This window comes from Eubalaena glacialis, chromosome 1, assembly GCF_028564815.1.
Source record: "Eubalaena glacialis isolate mEubGla1 chromosome 1, mEubGla1.1.hap2.+ XY, whole genome shotgun sequence".
Classification (NCBI taxonomy): domain Eukaryota; kingdom Metazoa; phylum Chordata; class Mammalia; order Artiodactyla; family Balaenidae; genus Eubalaena; species Eubalaena glacialis.
Window position 1 is genome coordinate 59,325,370 of NC_083716.1, and position 21,797 is coordinate 59,347,166.

The following is a 21,797-nucleotide window of genomic DNA, read 5'->3' on the forward strand; positions in this document are numbered from 1 at the left end:
TTATCTTACCATGACTGCATTACACTTACACAGAAGTTCCTCTCCAGTCTCCTAAGAGCGCATTTAACACATTGCCATTTTACGACTGCCAAGCCCTGAAAAGTTTTGATTCCACATTTGCAACCCATCTCTTATGACAAGCTGCCAATGTGTAGATTAGTCCCAAGAATTGACGGGATTCAGAGAGTGCACATCACTCAGTTTCAGCCAATTAAATGAGCACCACGCATCACTAATTCTTTCTTGTTTGGTTCATGAGTACACATACTGGGAAGCTGAAAAGGAGAAACCTAGTGGGAACATTAAAGGAGGGAATAGGTTCCTATCTTGAGAATTGCAATGCATTGACCTGAGAACTGGCCACAGGGGAAGATTTAGGGGTGGAACAGTGCAACCTCTATACCCAGAGCCACGCTTCCAGCATCTTCACTCTCTTCTTCCACAACTCTTCATAGAACCTTACATTTCCCTCTCATTTTCCCAGACTTTCAAAATACTTCTGTGAAAGCTACAGGAAAGTCATGAGATGTCACTTTGTTTTAACAGAAGAGCTGCTGTGTCTGATACATTTTATCTCCTCCTCTGTTGAGTGGAATTGATCATTGCATGCCCCAATTTCTGTTGACCAGACTAGGGAATCAAGACCTAGTGCTTCAGTCCTAAGGACAGTCAATTCAATGTGAAAAAGATGTAATTTGCTTCTTTATTCAAATGAGAGTTTCACAAATGTAGCATATTTAGACCTCCTCGTGCACCCATGTGGATCTTTGTCCATTTACTGCCATCACGGGCATTTATAAATGTAAATCTGGCCTATCTCACTCTCCTTTCAGTAGTGGTCTAGGTCCTGTGTGTGAGGCGGATTTCAGTTTTCTGAATTTAAAAGTGCCATCTGGATGCAGATAAACTATGCCTTTTTCTTTGAAATTTATAGAGGTCTTTTTCTCTCAAAAGGTGGGTCAAAGTGCATCAAGTTAATCTTGCCAGTCAACTAGTGTAAATGTCTAGGCCTCTCCACTTCTGATAATCTGCATTGTAAAATATCTCATTAACTGTACTGCAATCCATTTGAAATATTATTTTTGATGAGAGGGCCATGGAAAAAAAATCAAGATAATGCCAGCCTGTTGTGGCCTTTGTTCCTTGGGAACAGACTGTTATAACAAGAACAATTTCTGTATTTTCAAAAATTAGTGCTACTTGAGCTGATGCAAGTATAAGGCACACAACAGAGCGTGATGACAAGTTGGCTTTGTGAAGAAAGTTGGGGGCCTATCTCCATGGAGAGTGTCTGCAAGAAAAATAAGAGGGAATTCCTGCCTTGAGATGGGCAGACTGTCCTCTTCTGAGGCCATGCTCTCCTCTTGTGCCTTTGAATCCATGCAGAATCTGGGCCAGGGGTTCCAGTGTCTGACTAGGAGGAAAGGTGGAGCCACACCGCCCCAGTTGACACATTTTGTAACTGGCTTGTCCTTCTTGAGTTCAGCTTTGACTGAGCTTGATGCTTGATCATCATTCTCTTCTGGGACTGCCACATCCCCATCTTCCTCCTCTCCTGCCAGCCTCTGCTACCTGGCTTCACTCTTGAGAATGTGTGTAGCACATGCTCTGTTTGGACACTTAGCTTTGCTTTCCTTCCACATTTCTTTCCTGCTTTAATTAACACAAGAGCCCAAATGGCTCCCTTAGAGAGATTTGTCCTCTTCCCTCCTGGCACATCAGACACTTTCCGAGTAGCCTGTTTACGGTGTGCCAGCTTCATACCGTAAAATCGGGCAGAAATAAGGGAACTCGAAATCAGGATTTTCTATAGGTCAAGATAGGCCACGCCGTGAGCAATATGTTTTCCAGCTTCTTCCTACTGGGCACCAGTGGTGATGGTCCAGCTGCAACTTGGCTATCATTCATTGGTGCCTATTGGGTGCCCATGCTATGCTAGGCATTTTACAGTGCTTCATTTACTTCTTAGAACAAAGGTAGGTATTGCTTGACTCAAGTTATAGATGAGAAAATGGTCTCAGAGAAGTCAAGCAACTTCCACATTCTACCAAGGAGCATAAAAGTTGCTGTGGAGAAAGGTTAGGTTTCATTCCTGCCATCCTAAGATGCAGCCCCATCTAATAAAAGTGACAAAAGGGCTTCCCAGTCCCAAGCAGGAAGCTAATTATATGATTCTCTATTTCTGGGCAACTGGCACCATGACCTGATTTAGTCACAAAGTTCTCCAACGAGAAGAATTAAGATGGCTTCGTCTGTTCCTACCTCCCTGTTTGTGTGAACATGGTAGGCACTCAATAAACGGTTCTCATTTATTGACTATTTCTATCGGCAGGGAAGATTAGAAGGAGTTTCTTATCTCTGGCCTCTAGCCTGATCTCAGGTTCTACGTCCTGGATTCCGGTACTCACGGGCACACAAACTCTCCTGCCATCCCCAGCAACACTCTTCATTCTTCAAGGATAGGCATTTCATCACTTCTCCAAATGAGTTTACTCTTCCCGTTCAGATTTACAAGCCAACAAATAACACTCGAGGGAAAGAAATTATGTCAATGTTTTTCCATTCTCACGAGCAAATCAGATGGGATGCTGATGGTTAAGTTAGCAAACACGGTTGGTGCCTTGAGGAGGAAATCAGGAGAAATGCTGAGGATGAGCAAAACATATTAAAGCCAGCGGAGATCCTGGGGCCGAGCACAAACAAAGCCACTGACAGAGTCAGTCCCCTTGGAGCATGTACTGAATGACTCGAGGAGGATGAGCCCAAGGCTTTGGGTTGCACATCACCAACCTGGAAGAGGTCAGTGGGTCCTCGAGAAATGTATACGAAAGAAATGTATCCGAAAAGGGACAAGAGACGGTGCACACCTAAACCTGGGGACAGCCTTCTCCCATGGGCTAGGGATCAGGGTCCATCCTAGAAGGGAGCACAGCAGGGAACAGCAAGGATTCAAAGGGGAAGACGCTTCAGGGGGACTAACGATGACATTCTTAAGGCAACTACAGAGGGTCACTGACCCAACCTGTCAGGGTTATCCTTGAGGCCTCCTGGCGTCCTGACACACTGCCTACCACCCATTCCCCACCCCTTAACTCAGAGGCAGGAGACTCCAGTGTGGGTTGATGAGGACAGGGAAAGCTTTCCAGAAGAAATAGGTTCAAGCCTCAGAGATTTCAAATAAGATATGTAGTCCTGATTCTGGGCCTTAAAGGATAGCCAGGTTAGTGAGATGCAGAGATAAAGGTCATGCCAGACCAATCTGGGGATCAGGCCTTCTGGCGCCTTGGATCCTCTTTTTGGTGGCCCTTAAATTTCAGAGGTATCTATAAAGGTCTCTTTAAATAGTCCCTTCCAGTGTCCTTGGCTCTCTTTGAGCCTGGTCTCTGCTGGGCTCATAGGAATCTTTCAATCCTAGGAATGATTTGCCACATTTACACTAACAGTAAGTATCCCAGCCATGGGTGCCACTGTTTTTTTTTTTTTCCCCTCTATCATCAGGTTTACCCTAAAATAAACTAACACATCTCTACTTTTACCCTAAAAAATATCCACAGAGCAGGCCCTCTTTTCAAAGCTACTCCCTCTGGGCCCTACAAAAGCTAAAGCTAAATGACCCCAAGGTCCTTGGTAGACCTAGAATAATAAATTTCTCAGCAGATGATTTGCTTTGACCAGAAACTGACATGTGAAGGGTCTAGCTTAATTCTACTGCCTTGTGGTATTTGATGGGGACTCTTGGGGATTCTGATGGGAACCTTGATCATTAACCTTAGCTTTGAAAAGAATATTCCCAGCATGCAAACCCTCTTGAACATGTTTTTTGGTGGACAGTCCCTTCCTCCAAGGCAGCAGGCTCTCTACTCTTTCAAGTATTCCAGATCCTTAATGAAGGCAGACCAACATCTTCCTCATATGGAGTCAAACTTGATCTCCTAGTAACTATTTCATACCCTTTTCCATTACAAAGAATAAATCTCCTTACACCCCTTGGGGCAGCCCTTCAGATATCTGAAGATGGTTTTTATGACTTCTGGATGCATTTTCTTCCTTGCAGCCAAAACACCCCTAAGTTCTTCAAAAGTTCCACATATGACCCCTGATCATCCAGTCACCCTGCTTTAGTGTGTCCCTGCCTTTTTAAACTATTTTCTGCAGACCTGAACAACATATTCCAATTATGGAATTACCCACTGACCTGCTGTGAGATTTCTCTAAGCTTCGGTTTCCTCATTTGCTGAGTCTGACAATTAGGCCGTCCGCTTGCTTTAATAAAGCCCCTGCTAGGTCTAAGGTTCTACAAATCCCAGGTCTGGAGACCAGAGAGAACTGGAAATAGCCTCTCTACTTCCCAACCCCTTCCTCCTGGATGGCACCCTATTCTCTTTATGCAACCAAAGGCTGCAGAAACATTTTTTAAAATCCGTCACCAACTCCATTCTACAACAGTAAACAGTAGTCTTTGGGTTAAATGGAAAGGAAATGGAGAGGGTGGGAACATAAAGGTGGGTTTCAATGAAGTCTTCAATCAGCAGCTCTTGGAAGCCTAATGAAACAACCAGAAATTCTTCAGTGCCTCTGGAGCCGTGCTCAGGGAGTTCTGTCTGGTTTCCAACAAAGGAGACCAGGCTAGGTTCTCTAGTGGACAGACACCGGTGGACACTATCCCAAGGTTCATTACGCTCAGGAACGTATTCCCACAGCACTTGCCACCTGCAGAAAACATCAAGCAGTGCTGGAATGAGGGGCTTCCTCTGTGAGGTGTCACTGGGCATTTCTTGAAGATGAGACAAGTCTCAAGGAACAAGCTGCCACTTGAATAAGTTGCTTTTCTGGATACAGTTGTGATGACAGCTGCAATGCCAAGTTGCCACAGAGGGAAAGCCTGTTTTGTTCTCCTGGTGGGCCAGATCCTTTGAAGTAAGCAAGATGATCCCTTGAGTTTACTAAGCAAAGCTGGCCTGAGGCATAACTGTCAAGTAAGGGAAGCTTCTTTACTGTCCTCCCGCCTCCACCCCCACCCCAAGTTCACAGGACTCCTCTCACCCCACTACTATCCGGCACCCTCTGGAATCTCCCTTGGCTACTGATGGCTTTCCTTTCCTTCTCCTCTTGGAATTCATCTTTCCTGAGCCCCCTGCTCTATTCCAGTGGTTTATCTCATGCTTAAGTACTAATGGGTGGAAATGCCCCAGGATTCACTTACCCAATTTTAGCTGGGTACAGTATTTATGAAGATATACTGGGGACACTGGTGGAAAATTAAGGGCCACAGTAACCAATGAGAGTAAGAATCTGCACCAGGAAGCATTTCTGACCCCCTTCTATCCCTACTGATTCAAACGTAAACAGACAGTCCTCCCCGCGGTCAGTCTGGTTCAACACAAAGTCTTCTGCAAGACACATTACTCACTCAAACCCAGTGAGAACTTTAGAGAATGACTGCCTATATTTCTAATATAGAGTTCTTGAGGGCTGTAAAAACATAGGGTTGCAAGGACCACCACTCCTCTGGGAAGCAGATTGACATTTCATTCAGAAACCTCCATTATGGTTGCTAACAGAGCACATCTACCTAAGCATCTGGTGTTACTAGACCAGTAGCCTTTGGTTAGAGCTAGACAGCCTATGACAAACAGCGCAAGTGGGTAAAGCAGTATGGGAAAGTGAAGGGAGCAAAATGCCAACTGGGGGGCTAGATAAAAACAGGACTCCAATGCCAGTTTTTTTTTGTTTCTTTCTTTCTTTTAAATAAATTTATTTATTTACTTATTTTTGGCTGCACTGGGTCTTTGTTGCTGCGTGCGGGCTTTCTCTAGTTGCGGCGAGCGGGGCTGCTCTCCGTGGTGGTGTGCAGGCTTCTTATTGCGGGTGGCTTCTCTTGTTGCAGAGCATGGGCTCTAGGCGTGCGGGCTAAAGTAGTTGTGGCAGGCGGGCTCAGTAGTTGTGGCTCAAGGGCTCAGTAGTTGTGGCTCGCGGGCTCTAGAGCGCAGGCTCAGCAGTTGTGGCGCACGGGCTTAGTTGCTCCATGGCATGTGGGACCTTCCCGGACCAGGGCTCGCTCAAACCCGTGTCCCCTGCATTGGCAGGAGGATTCTTAACCACTGCACCACCAGGGAAGCCCCAATGCCAGTTTTATCACCATCTGCCAAACTTCAGCCAACTTACTTCATTTGGTTTCCTCATCTGGAAAATGTTTATATCATCTCCATCAAATGTTTTTTATGTGAACGTGAAGTTAAATCAGATGGCAGGCATTTGACAAATGCTGGTTTCCTTTCCTTATCCCCTCATCCTCACTGATATAGGCCTTATGACTTGTGAAACTGGGCACTCTCTCAGTTGTCTTTACATTTGCAAAAGGGGCAAAGGGTTACGCATCCTCCCAATACAAAATATGAGAGAACAGGAAGAATGTTTAACCTACTTAGAAAAATGAGCCACTTTCAAATAGTTGAACTTCTGTTTACTACAGAAAGATATCTGACAAAACTTTGTTAGCTTTGTTAGCTGACAAAACTTTGGATTAACGGATTTACCATTACCAAAACTGACACAATTATATTTCCTTTTAAGTAATCTATAATTAAGAGTGCTTTTTTAATCTACTCAGACTGGTTTACTCGCAATTAGTGGAAAATAGTTGGCTTTTTTTGTAGTCTTCCAAAAGAAGAGATTGGATATAAAATCTAAAACCTCTGCTAACTTGACCTGGGCAAGCCACTTTCTGGGATTTGAAATGCTGGCATGTGATATATACTTTCAAGATGATAACAGCTGCTAGGAAATGTACTTGGCAGGTAGAGAAATTCTTCTCCAACTAAAAAGGCTGCCGCTGAGATGGGCCACTGAATGACTGTGAAGTCTCCCACTATAAGGAGCCTCATTCATAAACTTCAACAGGCTGTGCTTTTCCCCATGACCTCCCAGAGTTCAATAGAAACATAAGCCTTTGGGTGTCCAGGCCCTGGGCTCCAGAAGATCCTATTGGAAAATCACCCTCAATATATAAACTAGACTTTCAGAGGTCTGAAATGGTGCCACTAAATGGATGGCAATGGAAGAAACACATATTGTGTGAATTATCGGGAAGGAGGTACCTCAGCATCGCTTTGCTACAATTGCACACTACCTATAACCCCTCTTGGGTTACAGTCAGCCCAGCAATTTATTATGTTAAGAGAATGCGTGCCTGTGATTTTATCTGTAGCCTCTGCACTTACACTGGTTGTGTGCGCCCCCAAGCAGTGTCAGGTCCTAAGCAGTCCTCCACAACTTCTGGAGTTGAAGCTGCCCTTCTGTTGTTATCAGTTTTCATTACCACCCTCTGATCTCATCCCTTCTTGGTACACACCACTTCATCACCTTTATTTTCTGTCATAATTGCATGTGAAAGATTTCCCTTTTGATAGACGCTGGATGCCAAGCTGGTACAGAAGAGAGTGTTGAAAAGTGTCATGTGACCTGCTGGCTTGAGAAGGAAGCCCATACACCTGTGGAAGACAAATGATTTTTTTCAGAAAGATGACAGATCTATCATCTGTCCACAGGATATGAGCTGTTCTGTCTGCTTAATAGCAAGAGGCTATGAATGGCAAAATAGGGAGTGCTGAAAGAAACTGGTAGCACACAGCACACCGTCTAGCAGGCCTCCCCCGGCCAGGCTTGCTCTCAGCGGGTGGAAATCTGCACAGTGCTTGTCACCGCGGCAAGCAGAGCGGCTAGCCGCGGCCCTGTTTCTGCTCCCTGTCACACTGTCATTCAGGTGCCATCACCTGCCGACGGGGCCACCTGGTTCTCAATTATAGCCCAGGTCACCATTCACACCGCATCCATCATCGTTCAGGACGATCCAACACCGACCAGCCATGTCTTTAACCAAAATATCCCTGTCTCCAAGAGAGATTGTTGTCAGGGCCTGCCCTGCTCCTGGCCCCCCACAGTTCGTTCCCCAGGTGCAGCTATTCACCTCTCCCTGTTCCGTCAAGGCCAGGAGGGTCTGTCTGCAACCGGAGGCTGAGAAAACTCAAGGGCTCCATGACTGTTACCTGTGGTCCCCACCTCGTTTGTGAATCTCTCTTGCCAGGTTCATTTCTTACTAGGATTTCAAAGCCTTAGCTGCCCGGTCAACGACAACAGTGGCAATAGCAGTGGCCAAAGAAACAAAAATAACTTTAATAATCATAGCTAATGCTTACAGAGCACTTATTGTCTGCAGGGCACTGTTCCAAGAACTATACATGTATTAATTCAAAGGAATCTCCCAACAACTCTTTGAGATAGTACTGTGAGTCTATTTCAAAGACTAGGAAATTAGGCAAGAGCTCACAAAGAGATATGTCACAGAGCTGGGGCTAGAATCTAAGTTGTCTTCATCCAGAACCATAACTCTTAACCATCGTGGTATAGTGTCTCAACAAAATGAACTATCTCCCCAACCACACGTACTGTGTGCTTGCTATGGGCGAAGTACTTTACATATTTTACTTCTAAGCCTCAGAACAACCTTAACCCTCATGATATCTCTAGAGCGCAGAGATATTAAGTAATGGTGAAGCCTGGGTTTGAACCAAGGGTCTCCAAAACCCATGCTCCCTTCACGAGCCCCAAATCTCAGACACTGGCTGAGGGATGATGGGTGCTAGAATGTTGCTATCCTGCTACCCTACAGTTAAAAGTTTAGGCCATGAGAACAGGTTCATTCTGCTTAGACCATTAGCAGGTCCCCAAGGACTTGAGGTCTTTCCCTGTCCATCAGAGCAAGAAGGAACGTTCAGTGCTCTTCAAGCATGAGAACAAGATAGAGAACAAAAACTTCTCCTTTTAATGAAGGATCCCTGCCCACATTGAGAATGTTAAAACAACTTTGCATTCCAAAAAGTAACCTCACTTGGTCATGATGTATTATTATTCATTCTATGTATTGTTGGATTTGATTTACAAAAATTTTTAAAGAATTTTTGTATCTTTGCTCATGAGGGCCCAGACTTTTCTCATAATATTTTGTTCTGGTTTTGGTATCAGCATGATGCTGATTATTAACACACGAATAGAAAAGTGTTTGCTCCTCTTCAATTTTCTAGAAACGTTTTTAAGGAATTGGCATTAGTTCTCCATTAAATGTTTAGTGGAATTCACCAGTGAAGTTATCTTAGATCTGGAGTTTTCTTTGTGGGAAAGGTCCTTAACTACAAATTTAATTTTAAAAAAATATGGGTATTCAGTTTATGTCTTCTTGAGAGAGCTTCAGGAGTTTGTGTCTTTGAAGGAATTTGTCCATTTCATCCAAGTTATCAAGTTTATTGGCATAAAGTTGTTCCTAATATTTCCTAATTACATTTTAACATTAGTCATGTTTCCTTTTTCATTTCCAATGTTGATAATCAGAGCCTTCTTTCTTATTTTCTTAATAAGTCTGGCTAGATGTTTATTGATTTTATTAATCTTCTCAAGAAAAACAAGCCTCTGTTTTCATTGATTTTTCTCTTTTGCTTTCCTCTTTTCTATCTCATTGATTACTGCATGTACCTTTATTACTTTCTTTCTCCTGATAACTTTGGAACTCTAATTCAGGCATATTAGTCTGCTTGAAGTTGTTCCATAGCTCAAGGTTTCTCTGTTCATTTTCTTCAGTGATTTTTCTTTCTGTGTTTCATTCTGAATAGTTTCTATTGTTATATCGTCAGGTTCACTAACGCTTTCTTCTGCTATTGTCTGCTCTGCTGTTAATCTTACCCAATGTATTTTTCACTTTGTCATTGCATTTTCATCTCAAGGAGTTTGCTTTGGGTATTATTTCCTATCTTCTATATCATGTCTTAGGATGCTCATGCTTTCCTTTACCTCATTAGGAACATCGAACACAGCTATAACTATTTTAATACCTTTGTTTGCTAATTATATAACCTACGTCTGTTTCATAGATTTTTCTCCTCATTAGGGGTCATATTTCCCATATTTCATTGGATGCCAGACATCGTAAAGTTGATCTTGCTGGGGTCTGGATATTTCTGTGTTATTCTTGAGCTCCCCCCTCTCTCCTCCCATGGGACACAGTTACTTGTAAACAGTTTGGTCCTTTTGAGGCTTGCTTTCAAGTTTTGTTGGGTGGGACCAGAGCCGTCTTTAATTCTGTCCTACTACTCAGACAATACCTTCCTGAGTGCTCTGCTGGGTGCCCTGTATATTATGATTTTTCTACTCTAGTTACTGGGAAGAGCACTACATCAGGTCCTGTGAGAGCTCCAAGGGCTGCCCTGCCTATTCTCTTCCTGTGGTTCTTTCCCGAACTTCCAGTAGTTTCTGCACACCATGCTTTGATCCGTTAAGTACTCAGCTGCAACCAGGAGAGGAATCCTTTGTAAAAATCTCTAGAGCTTCCTCTCTGTGCAGCTCTCTCCTCTCCATCAACTCTCTTCTTTCTCCTATTCTTCTCTGAGGATTCTGGCCACTTTGGTCTCCCCTAATTCTCAACTGTCTTCTTAACACAGGAAGACTAGCAGCTTCTGCTTGAGTTTGCCCTCCCTGTGCTCCAGCTTGGATCCACTCTCTAGACAGCAGGCTGGGGCAAGTGTAGGGCTCACCCTGATTGTTCTTTCTCATGGGAACCAATGTTCTGAGCTGCTGATTGTCCAATGCTTGCCATTTGTTGTTACACATATTGTGTGAGTTTTTAAATTCTATAGGGCAGGAGGGTGGATCTAGTCCCTGTTACTACTCCATGGCCACCAACAGACATCTTACTACCCACTTTTGAAGATATACTTACTAAGGAGACTTTGGCACCGCACCCTAAAGGCAAGCGCCTCCCTGAAGGATCATGCACTGGCTCCAGGACTCACTGCTTGTGGTTACATTTCAAATTCTTCCCCTTCATTTTTTCCACTTGCTGACTAGTTTGGAAGTGACGGTCAGAGCACTGGGCAGTGGGGAGGGATGATCATGAGTTTGGCAAGCTTCCTATTAACTCTAGCCTAACCACCTAAAGGAAGCAGGAGGAGCAGGGTCTCTTTCCTTTCTCTTTCTGAAAGGCCCAAAGACAGTGTCATCTAAAGGGCACGTACAACATGAAAGTCAGGCTACTTTGAATATTAATTTCTTATCAGATATATGGCTTGCAAATGTTTTCTCCCATTCCATAGGCTGCTTTTTCATTTTGTAGTTTCTTTTTAGCTAGATATAGTCTCACTTGCTTATTTTTGCTTTGTTTGCTTGGGCTTTTGGTGTCATATCTAAAAAATCATTGCCAAGACTGGTATCAAGGAGCTTGTTCCCTGTTTTCTTCTAGGATTTTTATTGTTTTGGGTTGTATGCTCAAGTCTCTATTCCATCTTCAGTTAATTTTTTTTTTTATTGGAGTACAGTTGCTTTACAATATTGTGTTAGTTTATACTGTACAGCAAAGTGAATCAGCTATATGTATATATATATATCCCCTCTTTTTTGGATTTCCTTCTCATTTAGGTTACCACAGAGCACTGAGTAGAGTTCCCTGTGCTGTACAGTAGGTTCTCATTAGTTATCTGTTTTATACATAGTATCAATAGTGTATATATGCCAATCCCAATCTCCCAACTCATCCCCTTAGTTTTCCCCCTTGGTATCCATATGATTGTTCTCTACGTCTGTGTCTCTATTTCTGCTTTGTAAATAAGATCGTCTATACCAATTTTTTTCAGATTCCGCATATGTGCATTAATATGAAATATTTGTTTTTCTCTTTCTGACTTACTTCACTCTGTATGACAGTCTCTAGGTCTATCCATGTCTCTACAGATGACCCGATTTTATTCCTTTTTATGGCTGAGTAATATTCCATTGTCTATATGTACCACATCTTCTTTATCCATTCCTTATCTTCAGTTAATTTTTGTTAACGGTGTAAGATAAGGGTCCAATTTCATTTTTTCTGCATGTGATTATCTCATTTTTCCAATACCATTTCTTGAAGAGACTATCTTTCCCCATTTGTATTTTTGGCTCCTTTGTCAAATATTAGCTGATTGTACATGTGAATGTTTATTTCTGGTTTCTCAATTCTGTTCCATTGGTCTATGTATCTATTTTTATGCCAGTACCATCTGGTTTTGATAACAATAGCTTTGCATTATAGCTTGAAATCAGGAAGTGTGATGCCTCCAGCTTTGTCCTTTCTCGGAATTGCTTTGGTTATTCGGAGCCTTCTGTGGTTCCATACTAATTTTAGGATTGCCTTTCTTATTTTTGTGGAAAATGCCATTGGAATATTGATAGACAGAGCATGAACATTTAAACAGTGTTAATTCTTCTAGTCCATGAATGTGGGATATCTTTACATTAGTCTGTGTCTTTCTTTCATCACAGCCTTTTAAGTTTGTGGTATACAGATATTTTACCCCCTTGATTAAATTTATTCCTAAGTATTTTATTATTTTTGATACTACTGTAAATAGGATTATTTTCTTTATTTCTTTTACAGATATTTCATTGTTAGTGTATAGAAACGCAATTGATGTCTGTATGTTGATTTTGTATACTGCAACTTTACTGATTTCATTGATTAGTTCTAACAGTTTTTGGTAGTCTTTAGAATTTTCAACATATAAGAGCATATCATCGGCAAACAAAGACAATTTTACTTCTTCACTTCTGACTTGGATGTCTTTGTATTACCTGACCTGATTGCTCTGCCTAAGACTTCCAGTACTATACTGAATAAGAGCAGTGTGAGTGGGCACCCTCATCTTGTTCCTGATCTTAGAGGAAAAGCTTTGAACCTTTTACCATTGAGTATGATGTCAGCTATAGGTTTGTCATATACGACCTTTATTATGTTGAGGTGTTCCTTCTATACGCAATTTGTTGAGTATTTTTTTTTATCATGGAAGGATGTTATATATTGTCAAATGCTTTTTCTGCATCTATTGAGATCATCATGTGATTTTTATCTTCCATTCTATTAATGTGGTGTATCACAACAAAAAACTCCAAATGATCCAATTTAAAATTGGGCAGAGGAACTGAAAAGACATTTTTCCAAAGAAGACACACAAATGGCCAAAAGGTACATGAAACAAAGCTTAACATCACTAACCATCAGGGAAATGCAAATCAAAACCACAATGAGATATCACCTCATGCCTGTTAAAACAGCTATCATTAAAAACACAAAAGATAACAAGTGTTGGTGAGGATATAAAAAAAAGTGAACCCTGTGCACTGTTGGTGGGAATGTAAATTGGTTCATCTACTATGGAAAACTGTATGGAGGTTCCTCAAAGAAGTAAAGAGAGAACTACCATATGATCCAGCAATCCCACTCTTGGGTATATATCCAAAGAAAATGAAAACAGGATGTTGAAGAGATATCTGCATTCCCATGTTTATTGCAGCATTAGTCACCACAGCCACGATAGGGAAACAACCTAAGTATCTATCAACAGGTGAATGGATAAAGATAATGTGAGATACATATGTATATATATATAAATACATATACATATACATACATATATTATTACACACACACAATGGTATATTATTCAACCACGAGAAAGAAGGAAACCATGCCATTTGCAACAACATGGGTGGAACTTGAGAGCATTATGCTAAGTGAAATAAGCCAAACAGAGAAAGACCAATACAATATGATACCACTTATATGTTGACTCTAAAAAAGCTGAACTCCTAGAAACAGAAAGTAGAATGGTGGTTACCAGAAAGTGTTGAGTAGGGGAAAGGGGAAGATGTTGGTCAAAGAGTACAAACTTCCAGTTCAAAGACAGATAAGTTCTGGGGATCTAATGTACAGCACTGTGATTATATTTAACATTAATATATTATATACTTGAAAGTTAATAAGAGAGATCTTAAATGTTTTCACCACAAAAAGAAATAATAATTATGTGACGTGTTGGAGGTGTTACCTAACACTGAGGTGGTCATCATTTTGCAAATCTATCAAATCAACATATTGTACACATTAAGCTTATCAGTAAGTCAATTATATCAATTATATCTTAGTAAAGTGAAAAAAATACTCCATTAAACAAAGAAGAAAGAAAGCCAGGCTACAAATTTAGGGACAAAAGGTCTTACAACCAGCTTCCCTCTTTAGGTACAGATGTAGCTGCACAAATCAACACAAACTATTTGCCACCTCATAGGAAGCAAATGTACTTCTATCAATGAGACAAAACTAAATATTAATCTGGTCTTGAATTTAGTACATACAATAATAACAGCTAATATTTATGTTATGTTTACTAAGTCCTAGGTACTTTTCTAAGCACTTCATGAGTTGTAACTCACTGAATACCAAAAGCACCTGTGAGGTTGATTTGTAATATTATCTCCACTTTACAGACAGGAGACTGAGGCACGCCCGGAGAAGTAAAGGAACTTGCTCAAGACAGAGCTAGTTAGTAGCGGAAGCAGGAACTAAACTCTAACAGTCTGACTCATAACCAATGAACCAATGTCTGCCGTGAACAAATTCATATCTCCTAGAGACCAGTCTCAGAGCCCCAACATAAGAATCTTCAGGAACTTATTATAACCCCCTGGCCTAGACTTGAAGATAGATGTATGGCCATATACTAAGGATGTGCTGGTTTACCAAGGCATTCCTCCACTGTGCGGTAGGTTGGATGAATTAGTTTCAGTTTTCTTCAAATTCAGAGTTTCTCTGAGTCTAAAACACATTGGCCAGCCTGGTCCCTACCTTCCTGGACCCCATGGTGAGGGGACTGCTCTTACTCTTCTAGCCCCAATCCCCTGCTGAGCTCTGCATAGCAATAAAATGACCTGCAATTTGTAAGAGACCAGAATCAATCGAACAAATGGTTCAAAGTCTGTAGCCCAACTCCCTGATTATTTTACCTTACAGCTTCCTCTCTGAATATCCCCAGGCACAGGTTATAGCAAACTTCATTGGAAAAATGGTCATTGTCCAGAGGTGAGGCTGTAACATGGCTTTCAACTGGAAGCATTATTTTTCCATTAGGAGATGGCTAAAAATTTGTGGGTTTTTGTTGTTGTTGTTGTTGTTGTTAGTTGTTCCAGTGACTGTGGAGCACTATTTACAGTCAGTGGACAGGAATGGGAGGCTAACCCTCTTACAATGCATGGGCCAGCCTCACTCACTGGAGAATTGTCCCACCAGAAATGACAAGAGTTTCTTCTCTTATTACAAACCATTTGTTGAGTCTACCAGTTCTACTAGTCAAACTGGGCTACAATCTTTTTTCACTAACTTCTAAAACCTTGAGCACTTGAACTTGACCAAACCTTGAGCTTGCTTACTTTCAAGACCCATGAGCCAAGAGGACTTTCTGGCTAAGACTAGATCTCCACAGACCATCCACAGAGGTTAAACCATCCTTGCTTCTGAGTCTCCTCAGATGATTGCTGAGGAAAATTCCCAGGAAGGCATGGACTTACATACTTCTTCCTCAGAAATGCTAATCCAGAGCCTCAGGTATTTAATCATCAGTCCTAATACCAGTTTCCTATCTGCTCTAATGGAAGGACTGCTCCAACAGTGGGATAAAGAAGAGAACCTCCAACAGGACAAGCAGCAGGAAAAGCCATTCCCATCGGTGAGGGGAAGAACACTTCAGAGGCTCCAAAGACTGTGGCTGAAAGAGGATTAAAGAAATTCCTCTCACAGAATGAATGGATTCAGACATAAATGTCAATACTTCCTTCGGCTGAATTATTCTGGGAACTGAAAACAGTGAGGAATGGCTAGTTGTAGCAACAAGATCTAGTTTTATGCCAAAGAATCATATCAGCAACAGATTTTATCCAATTGCAGTACCTGTACCAAATTTTCCTGCCAATAATTTTAGGATTACTATGGTGCAGGCTGGAGGGAGCTACTCTAAGGAATGGGAGATGGATTATCAATAGTTCTTAACTTCCCATATAATGCGGCTTCTGTGATACATGTTATCTTTTTCCCTTCTTATATTTCTTTCTTTCCTCCCTACCTTGTCATTCACAATTCATAAAACATCTCTATCATGAATGCCTTTATAATTTCAGGTTTTTTCTACATTATGTCTTGGCTCCAAGAAGAAACAGTGAATCTCGTGGAATGCATAGAATTCCAAAGCCAATGTTATAAAATAAGATCTAAATTTAAGAATGTGAAGCAGAAGAATGTGGGGAAGAGGGATATGGAAATAGATCTGGTCACTTTAACACTGAATTTTTTTTTATTGAATGAAAAATTCTTTAAATTCTATAGTGCTTTACAATTTTCCAAAGTATCTGATTAAGCTGATTAGCAATAATCATGCCTCGGATAAACCTCATTGGCTACGATACTGCCACTGTGCAAAGCTACAATAAATTTTTTTAGTAAAACATCATTACAGTAAGAGATACATAGGTGAATATTTTTCTGTGCCTTAATAATTGTCTTTTATCCTTTCCTAAACGAATTTCTGATGTTGTATTTCCATTTTCAGTCCAAATAAATGTGTTAAAAACTCTGTTAAAAAACCAAACTGCCAAATATCATCGTCAAGTTCACCAAGTTCCAGAACAATGATTACATTTGAACAAAGTTGTTCAAAACACTGAAGAAGGAAGGAAGCTGAAGACAGCCAATGCCAGCTCGGGAAACCGAAGTCACAAGGATTTCAGCACATAATTCTACCCGTAGGCACATTTTCTGTACAGGCACCAAAGCATGATCTCCTAATCGACATGGGAAACCCAGCATGACCCAGATGGGTTCCCAGTAATGTGGTACATGAACTCCCTAACCAGATTTTCCTGGAGCACAAACTATTTTGAGGTGGTTCAGGAAATGGATGTGGTTTGGTGAGAAACTATATAATTCAAAATCCTGTGGCTAAAAAGTCAGCAAAATTTTGTGGAAGAAGAGAGAGACATTTGAGCACGGTTCAGCTTGGTATTTAATTTATAATTCATAAAGCAGGTGGATTATTCCTGAGGTCAAAAAACTTTTCCTTAAGTTTTTTCTATCTACCCTAAATAGATACCCTTTCAAATTAGGTCCTCTATTTTCCTGCAACCTATGATGCTAATTTTAAAAATATAAAATAACAAAACAAAAAAGTATTGTGTTACCTACAAGGAAGGTCACAGAGCCTCCTTCTCTGAATATTCTAGCCAGGGATCAGCAAAACTTTTCTGTAAAGGGCCAGAGAGTAAATACCTGAGGCTTTGTGGGCCACATATAGTCTTCACCACATGTTCTTCTTTGATATTTTTTTAAACAATCTTTAAAAAATATAAAAACCATTCTTAGCTCAGATGTACAAAAAGAGGCCACTAGTCATATCTGGCCCATGGGCTTTAGTTTGCTGACCCCTATTCTAGATAAACAGGTAGACAGACTGTCTTTGTGGACACTACTCATTGGAGAGTAAAATAAATACCCACCCTACCCTCCCTGCCAACTCTATAAGTTGATGAAATTGACAAAAATAAACCTGTAAAATTTTCAAACAGATTTTAAATCATCAAATCATTAGCAGACATTTCAATATCTGATAAAACATAACTCTTAGTAAAGACAAAGAGTCTCTGTATTCAGTCTCCTACACTGCAAACTCACCTTGTAACCTAGAGCAAATTCCTTACCTCTGATTTCTCATTACAAAAAAAATTAGATATTTGCATTAAGTGATCTCTAGAGAAACACCCAGCCTTGGTTCTCTGAGATTCCATGAATGGCCCTAGAAAGCTCTAGAAGGATTTTTAAGGACATGCCCCAAAGTGATCTTTACTGCATTAAGAAAAACTCAGCGGGATGATTGTCACCCTATTTGATAGTCTCCAGAAAAGCAAATGGTCCTCATCTTGCCTTGACTAAATCTCCCATCACAGAAGATGGCATTCCCATGGCTTTAGCTAAATGTATAGTCATTTACATTACAAAACAGAGACAATGGGTTCAGGAGAGTAATCCTCAGAAATAAAACATATGGGCTTTTCAGTGGTTATCGTAAGGAGGAATCAGACATTTTGGCCCGGGAATCAAAATCATGAGAATCTCTTATGATTCCAGAACTTCTTTAACACTACTATATTTCTTATTTTTGTGATCCCCAAAGCTATTAACAGTAAAATCAATTAAAACACATCTTTCTGATCTTTAATTTTATACCATTATGATTTCTCAAAGTAGCGATAGATTGGGTTAAGCCAGGTATGCATTTTATGGAAAGATGTCTTCTAGATACTAATTGTGCAGTATGCTTCATGAGCAGTATCATTTTCTTCAACTTGAAAAAAATGTTTACTTTCTGTTTCTCTCCAATCAGTAAGACACAGTCAATGGTAAAAGCACACACTTTCATTGATTTATCAGACATACATTTAGAATCGAACCCAACTGGCTGGGACTCACATTAAGTAGGGTTAATAAGATATTTCCCATCCTGCATATTCAGAAACACTTGGTCCTGCTCAGATTTCTCTACTCACTCAAGCTCCCTAAAGATAAATGAGCCTTATCCACAGAAAGGAAATAGGCCATTTATCTGACATCGCATTATTTACTGACATTAAAAATGATAATATACATCAACAAGCAGCTAAACCCCAAGCTAGAACAAAGCTACAACTGTCTTTCTTTGATATAGTTACAAGGAGATGCTGACTGAGCTGCCATTTATGTTCCAATAATGTCACTACTGTTACAAGAAACTCACAGTTTGTTCTTAACATAATTTCCCATGTGTTTATTTGGGACCGGGGAACTGTCTTTTGGCCTTTTCTGAACTTTCTCATAAAACTAAAACCTGGAATTATAATGACATAACTATGAACATATTTGCTTTGGGGGAAAGTTTTTCATTTTAAAAATACATTATCCTTCCCTTTCATTTTCTTATGTTTAACAAAAGTACCGTTACCTATAATCCTCATAACAACCCAGCAAGACAGATATTATTATCTGCATTTTCTACATAAGTAAGTAACTTGAGGCTCAAAGAGGTTTGTTAAATAAACTGCCCAAATTCATAGGGCTAGTGAATGGTGGGTCCAGAATTGGAACCCGTGGGTTTGTCTGACTCTGCTGGTGATCTTGCCCCTTCTCTTTCTACCTCTTTTCCCTCTCCCTCCCTCTTTCCCTCCATTCTTTCCCTCTCTGCCCCCATCCATCCATCCACTTACCTACCTACCTACCTACCTACATATCTATCTACCTTCCTAAACAAACAACTTGTCCTTATAAAAGGCTGTTTCTTGAAAGCATCAACCCACAACAATTTAGTTCTATCCCAAAGTACATACCACAACACTGAGTACCTTAACAAAACTTAAGGACACGTAAGCAACACACACAGGACTGACAAACATTCTGGGTTATTAGCTTCAACTTAAGAAAACCCACATGTGATTGACTGACAGGAATGACCTGTCAGCTGGGGTTATTTAGAAGTAAAGTCAAAGAAACAGTGAGCCAAGACTGTAAATGTTGTTATCGAAGAATATTTTTACACCCTAAAAAAAGTAAGCTCTCTGAATCTTGAACTAAAACTCAGCTGCTATTTAAAAACAGAGGAAAAAAAAAAAAAAGAGAGTGCTGGAATCTGATTTTCCTCCCGTGGCCTTCACTGAGAGGCACTGGCAACAGCAAGGGCTCTTCTTTTGGTTAAATCTTCTAAGGCACCAACTCTGGTGCTATCTCATTCCCCTTCATCTTCCTCTGTCCCGTTAAAAGGTGTAAAGCAATTATACTCCAATAAAGATGTTAAAAAATAAATAAGTAAAAATAAAAATAGAAAAAAAATAAAATAAAATAAACTTTATATACGTCATTCTATCTTCAGAATCCTATGAAGAGATTATCATTACCACCAATTTACTGATGATGAAACTATAGTTTCACTTGGTCAAAGTTGTTTAAATTGCAAATGATGTAACTGTAATTGAAAGAAAAATGTTTATGGTTCTAAAGATAGTGATCTTTTTACTGTACTACCTAAACGTTATACATATGATCTCCAGAACTTTGTACATGAAATGGCAATATATATGAGCAAGAATATTTATTGTACTCTTTTTGTGATAAAATATGTAGACTAAAAAACTAAATGTCTATCAATAAAGTATTTCTAATTAAAGTACAGATGTTCATGAGATTCTATAATGTTATCAAAATGTAAGGTGGGTCTATATGGACCTAAACAGATATTCAGTGAAAAACGGAATTACAGATGACTGTGTAAAATAAGAAAATATCTGTTAAATATATCTGTCTGTTATAATGATGGACACATGCCATTATACATTTTTCTAAACTCATAGCATGTACAAGAGTGAACTCTAATGTAAACCATGGACTTTGGGGTACCTGGGAACTCTCTATAACTTCTGCTCAATTTTTCTGTGAACCTGAAACTGCTCTAAAATATAAACTCTTTTTTTTAAAAAAAAAAAAAAAAAAGATAAGGCAAGAAGGACAGGTGGACACTTACAGACCCCTGGCCTCATCAGCGCCCCCCCCCCCCCCATCCATCATCATTTGTTGCATGTATTTTAGTTTGACGATCTTGGACTGTGTCTTTCTAATACTAGAACAGCCTGGTAGGAAAAGAAAATATGTAATATGACAATTTATTGGCCAAGATTACTCCAAGCAACTGATTTCACAAGTTTTGTTTGTTTGTTTCCCAAAGCTGTCCAAACTGATGACACCATAGGCATTTCTGATGTGTAGAAGGAAGCCTGGTGTCAGCACATGACCGGCATTCTCATTTCTGACTGGCAAATGGATGCTGGCTCCCCAGCTACATTCTGATCAGGATGAATTACAGGTATAATTCAAAATCAAGAAAACTGCTCAAGTACAACACGTGAGGCTTCTGCCAAAGTTGAAAATCATTAGGAACCATGAACATGGCTGAGCACACAGCTCTGTTTTGAACTCTTTTATTTCTGTATTATTGCTCATTCACTTAGAGAGAAATACATGAGGCAGAGAGACAAGATCTCCTTCCCTTTTCATGCTTCTCCAATTTATCTTCCTTGGCATAATAAATTTCTCAAGCCAAAGAGTGGAGTGTTGTCTTGTTTCCCTCTGGTTTTTTCCATTATCTCAGTTATCTCTCATTTATTTTTTTAGCCTTTTCTCTTATCGCAACAGTTTCTCAGGACATCATAAAGTTGGAATGAGGAACCTCCCACCCCTCCGTGGTTGCCTACAGATATTTCAGGCCCCACACACTCAGTCACGTGGCTTTGTTACTGTGGCATGTTTGGAAAGAAAAAGAAATCCCAGATATTCCTCAACTAGAACTGATGGCTCAACTTTGGACTACTTTTGATATATAAATATTACTCTTTGTGTGAAACTTTCTCTAGCAAGAAAATCATTTTCCATAAAACCTGCTTAGGTACCCTTGCTTATTCTGAATAATCAAGGGATTCCAACTATTTATGCTCTCAGTGGGATGTATTATGAAGAAAAGTACTGATTCTAGAACCTAGTTTTGTTTTTAAGGCCGATCTTTAAAACTTTTTATTTGGGGCATTTCCAAAAAAAATTGTATTCATAAGTATAGGGACTATAGTATAATGAACCTCCAAGTATCCATAAGTGAACACACAGCTAATCTTATTTCTACTATACCCACCTCCATCCATTTGCTTTTCTCTCAAGCAGATTTCTTTTTAACAAATCTCAGATATCATACAGTTTCTTCCATGTAGATGGCTAGGTATCTCTAAGAGATAAGGACTTCTAAATTTTAGACATATAACCACAACATCATTATGACACCTATATAATTTACAATTTCTGATATCAAATATTTAGTCAGTGTTCAAATTTC

At 40.1% G+C, this 21,797-nt stretch overlaps 1 protein-coding gene and 1 pseudogene across 1 annotated transcript in view; both read right to left on the reverse strand.

Moving 5' to 3' along the window:
- The window catches only part of LRMDA (leucine rich melanocyte differentiation associated), a 1,296,919-nt gene that overhangs the window by 547,006 nt on the left and 728,116 nt on the right, over positions 1 to 21,797 (reverse strand). The gene's annotated exons all lie outside the window — the stretch shown is intronic.
- Positions 16,194 to 16,325, reverse strand: LOC133078808 (U4 spliceosomal RNA; annotated as a pseudogene).